An 8,433-nucleotide genomic window follows, 5' to 3' on the forward strand; every position below is an offset into this window, starting at 1 on the left:
GCGCCCCCTACCTCGTGGCCTCCCTATTGGTTGCTTGACGTAGGGTCCAAGTCTCCTGGATCTTCTTCGTTCCAAAAATCACGTTCATGAAGGTTTCATTCCGTTTGGACTCCGTTTGATATTCCTTTTCTTCAAAACCCTAAAATAGGCAAAAAAACCAACGATTCTGGGCTGGGCCTCCGGTTAATAGGTTAGTCCCCAAAATAATATAAAAGTGTATGATAAAGCCCAATAATGTCCAAAACAGTAGATAATATAGCATGGAGCAATCAAAAATTATAGATACATTGGAGACGTATCAAGCATCCCCAAGCTTAATTCATGCTCGTCCTCGAGTAGGTAAATGATAAAAACAGAATTTTTGATGTGGGATGCTATTAGGCATAATTTAAATGTAATTCTTCTTAATTGTGGTATGAATATTTAGATCCAAAAGATTCAAGACGAAAGTTTAATAGTGAAATATAAATAATAATACTTCAAGCATACTAACTAAGAAATTATGTCTTCTCAAAATAACATGGCCAAAGAAAGTTATCCCTACAAAATCATATAGTCTGGCTATGCTCTATCTTCACCACACAAAGTATTTAAATCATGCACAACCCTGATGACAAGCCAAGCAATTGTTTCATACTTTAGTAATCTCAAAATTTATAAACCTTCACGCAATAGATGAGCGTGAGCCATGGACATAGCACTATATGTGGAATAGAATGGTGGTTGTGGAGAAGACAAAAAGGGAGAAGATAGTCTCACATGAACTAGGCGTATCAACGGGCTATGGAGATGCCCATTAATAGATATCAATGTGAGTGAGTAGGGATTGCCATGCAATGGGTGCACTAGAGCTATAAGTGTATGAAAGCTCAACAAAAGGAACTAGTGGGTGTGCATCCAACTTGCTTGCTCACGAAGACCTAGGGCATTTTGAGGAAGCCCATCACTGGAATATACAAGCCAAATTCTATAATGAAAAATTCCCACTAGTATATGAAAGTGATAACATAGGAGACTCTCTATCATGAAGATCATGGTGCTACTTTGAAGCACAAGTGTGGTAAAAGGATAGTAGCATTGTACCTTCTCTCTTTTTCTCTCATTTTTCTTTTTTGGTCTTATTTGGCCTCTTTTTTCGTCCGGAGTCTCATCCCGACTTGTGGGGGAATCACAGTGTCCATTATCCTTTCCTCACTTGGGACAATGATCTAATAATGATGATCATCACACTTTTATTTACTTACAACTTAACAATTACAACTCGATACTTAGAACAAAATATGACTCTATGTGAATGCCTCCGGCGGTGTACCGGGATATGTAATGAATCAAGAGTGACATGTATGAAAAAATTATGAACGGTGGCTTTGCCACAAATAGAATGTCAACTACATGATCATGCAGAGCAATATGACAATGATGGGGTGTGTCATAGTAAATGGAATGGTGGAAAGTTGCATGGCAATATATCTCGTAATGGCTATGGAAATGCCATGATAGGTAGGTATGGTGGCTGTTTTGAGGAAGGTATATGGTGCATGTATGATACCGGCGAAAGGTGCGCGGTATTAGAGAGGCTAGCAATGGTGGAAGGGTGAGAGTGCGTATGATCCATGGACTCATTATTAGTCATAAAGAACTCATATACTTATTGCAAAAATCTACAAGTTATCAAAGCAAAGTATTACACGCATGCTCCTAGGGGGATAGATTGGTACGAAAAGACCATCGCTCGTCCCTGACCGCCACTCATAAGGAAGACAATCAATAAATAAATTATGCTCCGACTTCATCACATAACAGTTCACCATACGTGCATGCTACGGGAATCACAAACTTTAACACAAGTATTTCTCAAATTCACAACTACTCAACTAGCATGACTCTAATATCACCATCTCCATATCTGAAAACAATTATCATGTATCAAACTTGTCATAGTATTCAACACACTCATAAGAGAATTTTATTATTAATCTTGTATACCTAGCATATTAGGATTATTTAAGCAAATTACCATGCTATTTAGGACTCTCAAAATAATCTAAGTGAAGCATGAGAGATCAATAGTTTCTATAAAACAAATCACCACCGTGCTCTAAAAGATATAAGTGAAGTACTAGAGCAAAACTATATAACTCAAAAGAAATAAGTGAAGCACATAGAGTATTCTAATAATTTCCAAATCATGTGTGTCTGTCTCAAAAGGTGTGTACAGCAAAGATGATTGTGGTAAACTAGAAAGCAAAGACTCAAATGATACAAGAGGCTCCAAGCAAAACACATATTGTGTGGTGAATAAAAATATAGCTCCAAATAAAGTTACCGATAGAAGTAGACGAAAGAGGGGATGCCTTCCGGGGCATCCCCAAGATTTGGATTTTTGTTGTCCTTAGATTATGTTGGGGGTGCCATGGTCATCCCCAATCTTAGGCTCTTTCCACTCCTTGTTCCATAATCCATCAAATCCTTACCCAAAACTTGAAAATTTCACAACACAAAACTTAAAGTAGAAAATCTCGTGAGCTCCATTAGCGAAAGAAAACAAAAGACCACTTCAAGATACTGTAATGAACTCATTATTTCTTTATATTAGTTTTAAACCTACTGTATTCCAACTTCTCTATGGTTTATAAACTATTTTACTAGCCATAGATTCATCAAAATAAGCAAACAACGCACGGAAAACAGAATCTGTGAAAAACAGAACAGTCTGTAGTAATCTGTAGCTAGCGCAAGATATGGAACCCCAAAAATTCTAAAATAAATTTCTGGACGTGAGTAATTTAGCTATTAATCATCTTCAAAAAGAATTAACTAATTATCACTTTCCAAATAAAAATGGCAGCAGTTCTCGTGAGCGCTAAAGTTTCTGTTTTTTTACAGCAAGAATAACAAGACCTTCCCCATGTCTTCCCAACGGTTCTACTTGGCACAAACACTAATTAAACACAAAAAACACAACAAAAACAGAGTCTAGATAAATTATTTATTACTAAACAGGAGTAAAAAGAAAGGAATAAAAATAAAATTGGGTTGCCTCCCAACAAACGCTATCGTTTAACGCCCCTAGCTAGGCATAAAAAGCAAGGATAGATCTAGGTATTGCCATATTTGGTAGGCAATCCATAAGTGGCTCTCATAATAGATTCATAAGGTAATTTAATTTTCTTTCTAGGGAAGTGTTCCATGCCTTTCTAAGGGAGTCCTAGATTAGGGGGTCTCCGGACAGCCGGACTATCTCCATTGGGCGGACTGTTAGACTATGAAGATACAAGATTGAAGACTTCGTCTCGTGTCCAGATGGGGCTCTACTTGGCGTGGAAGGCAAGCTAGGCAATACGGATATGGATATCTCCTCCTTTGTAACTGACTTTGTGTAACCCTAACCCTCTCCGGTGTCTATATAGACCGAAGGGTTTTAGTCCGTAGGACAACAATCACAACATACAATCATACCATAGGCTTCCTTCTAGGGTTTAGCCTCTCTGATCTCGTGGTAGATCTACTCTTGTACTACCCATATCATCAATATAAATCAAGCAGGACGTAGGGTTTTACCTCCATCAAGAGGGCCCGAACCTGGGTAAAACATTGTGTCCCCCGCCTCCTGTTACCATCCGGCCTAGACGCACAGTTCAGGACCCCCTACCCAAGATCCGCCGGTTTTGACACCGACACTTTCCTTAACGGAAATTGGAATCTAATACTCCCTTACTTCATATCAATAGTTGCACCAATCGTTCTAAGGAAAGGTCTACGAAGAATAATAGGACATGAAGGATTGCAATCTATATCAAGAATGATAAAATATACGGGCACATAATTCCTATTTGCAACAATAAGAACATCATTAATTCTTCCCATAGGTTTATTAATAGTGGAATCCGCAAGGTGCAAGTTTACAGAGAAATCATCAAAATTACGGAAACCTAGCAAATCACATAAAGTCTTTGGAATCATGGAAACACTAGCACCCAAATCACACAAAGCAAAGCATTCATGATCTTTAACTTTAATTTTAATAGTAGGTTCCCACTCATCATAAAGTTTTCTAGGGATAGAAACTTCCAACTCAAGTTTTTCTTCATAAGATTGCATCAAAGCATCAGCGATATGTTTAGTGAAAGCTTTATTTTGACTATAAGCATGAGGAGAATTTAGCACGGATTGCAACAAGGAAATACAATCTATCAAAGAGCAGCTATCATAATTAAATTCCTTGAAATCCAAAATAGTAGGTTCATTAACATCTAGAGTTTTGATCTCTTCAATCCCACTTTTATCAAATTTAGCATCAAGATCTAAAAACTCCTAATTTTTGGAACGCCTTCTAGGTAAAGGTGGATCATATTTAGTCCCATCATTATCAAGATTCATATTGCAAAACAAAGATTTAATAGGGGACATATCAATAACTTTTAGATCTTCATCTTTATTATCATGGAAACTAGAAGAACACGCTCCTATAAAGGAATCTTTCTTAGCATGCATCCTAGCGGTTCTTTCTTTGCACTCCTCAATAGAAATTCTCGTGGCTTTGAGAGACTCATTGATATCATGCTTAGGAGGAATAGATCTAAGTTTCAAAGAATCGACATCAAGAGAAATTCTATCAACATTCCTTGCCAACTCATCAATCTTAAGCATTTTTTCTTCAATCAAAGCATTGAAATTCTTTTTTGAAGTAATAAATTCTTTAATATTAGATTCAAAATCAGAGGGTATCTTATTATAATTTCCATAAGAATTGTTGTAGGAATTACCATAATTATTAGAGGAATTACCAGGATAAGGCCTAGGATTAAAGTTTCCTTCATACGCATTGTTACCAAAATTATTCCTACCAACAAAATTCACATCCATAGATTCATTATTAGTCTCAATCAAAGTAGACAAAGGCATATCATTAGGATAATAAGAAACACTCTTAGTAGCAAATAATTTCATAAGTTCATCCATCTTTCCACTCAAAACATTAATTTCTTCTATCGCATGCACTTTCTTATTAGTGGATCTTTCAGTGTGCCATTGAGAATAAATAACCATAATATTATCTAGGAGTTTAGTAGCTTCTCCTAAAGTGATTTCTGTAAAAGTGCCTCCCGCGGCCGAATCTAAAAGATTTCTAGAAGCAAAATTCAATCCGGCATAAATTTTTTGTATTATAATCCACAAATTCAGACCAAGTGTTGGGCAATTACGTATCATTAATTTCATCCTCTCCCAAGCTTGTGCAACATGTTCATGATAAAGTTGCTTAAAATTCATAATATCGTTTCTAAGAGAGATGGTATTAGCAGGAGGAAAATACTTAGAGATAAAAGCATCTTTGCACTTATTCCAGGAATCAATACTATTTTTAGGCAAAGACGAAAACCAAGCTTTAGCATGATCTCTAAGCGAAAAAGGAAATAACTTCAATTTAACAATATCATTATCAACATCTTTCTTATTTTGCATATAACACAAATCAACGAAGCTATTTAGATGGGTAGCGACATCTTCACTAGGAAGGCCGGAAAACGGATCTTTCATGACAAGAATCAGCAAGGCAGCCTTAATTTCACAAGATTGAGCATCGGTAAGAGGAGCAATCGGAGTGCTAATAAAATCATTGTTGTTGGTATTGGTAAAGTCACACAATTTAGTGTTATCTTGAGCCATCATGACAAGCAAGCAATCCAACACACAAGCATACAAGAAACGGGCAAAAAGAGGCAAATAGAGAAAGAGAGGGAGGATAGAGAGATAGAGGGCAAATAAAATGGCAAGGGTGAATTGCGGGGGAGGAAAACGAGAGGCAAATGTGTTGGATTTCGGGTTCCGGTAGACCCTTGAGGTTCGAACACTGGGGTGCGCGTGGAGATTTCGCCTCCTACCTACCTGCACCCCTCCGCCTTGCTAGGATCTGAACTAAGGAAAGAACAACGCAAGAGACACAGGGTTTATACTGGTTCGGGCCACCATTGAGGTGTAATACCCTACTCCAGTGTGTGGTGTGGTGGATTGCCTCTTGGGCTGATGATGATGAACGATACAAGGAAGAACAGCCTCGCGAGGGTCTGTTCTTGGCTGGGGTGATGAACTGCTGGGAGGAGCTCAGTCACCTTTCTCTCTCTCTCTCTTTCTGATCTTCTCTCTCTCTCTCTCTTTCCCTGCCTCCTCTCTTTGCTCTGTGGGTGGCTGGTCCTATTTATAGAGGCTCTGGTCCTCTTCCAAAATATCAAGCGGGAAGGGAGCCAACAATGGTGGGCTAATTTGAAGGGGGACAGCTAGTATCAACTATCCTGACAAAAGTAGTCTTCGCCTGCGCAAAGCTCTGGTGATGACGCCGTCTTGGGCTCCATGGTGACCTCCGTCTCGTAGTCCTCCTGGTCTTGGTCTCGTTGCACCGAAATGGCAACCTTTGCCTGATGCCTCGGTACTCCGCGGCTACGCTTGCCCCCTTTGCACCAAAGAGGAAGGGAGGATGCTGCGCGGGCTGGCACCCGCCTGGCGCCCCCGGTCGTCATGGCTTGCGTCACGGGCACCTCGTGAGGTACCCCGCCTTGATCTCTCCGCCTCCTCGTGAGCCAGCCTAACGAGGCCGCGCCTGAGGAAGCTCCGCATCGTGCGCCCCGCGAGGCTTGGCCCCTCGCGAGGGTTTTGGGTTTGTGTTGGTGAAGATGGGCCGCGCTGGGCCCCCCTTTGAGCCACGCCGCAGGCCGCAGGCAGGCAAGTCTGGGGACCCCCGTTCCCAGAACGCCGACAGTAGCCCCCGGCCCCAAGGCGCGCCCGGACTTGACCGTGCTGGGAGGCGGAAGGGCAAGAGCGAAGCGCCACGGGCCCTAACAGCCTGCGGCGTTAGGCGCCGCGTGGCGGTTGATTGGATGTGGGCGCCTCCACTTCCCCATGGCGCCTCGGCAACTGCGCGGATTGGACAAGTCCCTGCATGCAAAGTGGGTCATGATTACCTGTAGTCGTGGAGGTCGGCGGTTGGCCTTCACCGGCCATAAGTACGGGGCAGCGCGCGCCCTTCCAGTCCATCCCTCCTTGCTTATCCTTCTTCCCGATCCTTGCTCCGTCTTGCTGCAATGGCTCCGATCCGCCGGTTCTCGACGGCAGAGAAAGGAAAAGCTCCCCGAGGGGAGCCAGACCCACTTCCGCCGAAGAAACGGCTCATCCCCCGTGGCACGGACGAAGGGGCCCTTTAGGTGGTGTCGAGGCCTTGGTGCGAGCGGGTGCTGCCGGGGTTCCCGCTGCCATTGTACGCCCATGTCGAGGGCCCCGAAGGAGCTGATGCTGACCGCCATGGGCGGCGCCGCTGTCGGTGCCGACGGGTCACGAAGGTGTGGGTCGTCCCCCCCTGGGGTCCACACCGAGGGCTCCTCCCGAGAGTTCGTGCTCCACGTCGCCATTCCTCTTCAGTCTTGGATCCGCCTTCCTCCCTTCTTCGCCTCCATCATCCCGAAGGGGGAGCCCCTGGAGCTTTGGCTGTAGCACGCCGGCTGCAGCACCCTCGCGACCGAGGCAGAGGTTGCGGTCGTTGCCCCGGGCGAGGTCTTCATGACTCGAGGCTGGAGAGAGATCGCCCGGGTTTGCAGGGTAAGGGGCGTCTTCGCGGTTCACTTGGATTACGATGGTGCTTCGGTGATGCTCTTCAAGGTCTTCGATGCGAGCGGGCACCGGTAGGAGTGCTGCCCCGGGGAAGGTGGCCCGGACCCTGCCGCGACGAGGACTGGGCCCGCCAACCGCTCCCTTGGCGGCTCCTCAGGTGGTGGAGGCGTCGGAGGCTCCAGCGACTCCGGCGAGCTCTTCACGACTCCGGAGACGAGCGACGACAGCTACGAGTCCCCGAGCCGACGCCGCTCCTGGAGCAGGCGGGCTCGTCAGGCCGCTGCCGTCTCTGATCTGGATGGGGTTGGCGTCGGTGCTTGACGGCCCACTGTTGATGATGGCGTCTTTTGCAGGGTCGCGCGTAGTTTGTGTCCCTTTAGGATCTGTTCCCTGCGAGGAATTAAAAACGCGTCCCGTGGGGGCTTGTAAGGTGCCTGTGATCCTGTTTTGTCAATATAACCATTGTCGTAGAATTGCGCGAGTTGCTCATTCCGTCTTAGCTCAGTCCTCCCTTTCGAACCTCATGAGGGCTTGGTGCTCTGCGCCGACAGGTCCCAGTCCCAAGGAGACTTCAGCCATCGTTGGTATACCAGGTCGCGATGCCGTGGTCAAGGCCGGGAGGTGAGCGACCCGGAGTCCGGTAAGAGCCCTGAGTCGCGATGCTCAGGAGGTCCCCTTTGGTGCCCAAGCAGTCGTTGTTTGGTGAGAAAGGAGAGCGGCGTCGCTAACACGGGGTAGCATTAGGTGCGGGGATGGTGCCGCAGCAGCTTGCGCTTCCGGGTGATGACTTATCTCAAGGATCAGGGGCCGCTCTCTAGTGTGTCGCCGGGTCCG

This window comes from Triticum dicoccoides, chromosome 5A, assembly GCF_002162155.2.
Source record: "Triticum dicoccoides isolate Atlit2015 ecotype Zavitan chromosome 5A, WEW_v2.0, whole genome shotgun sequence".
Lineage (NCBI taxonomy): Eukaryota > Viridiplantae > Streptophyta > Magnoliopsida > Poales > Poaceae > Triticum > Triticum dicoccoides.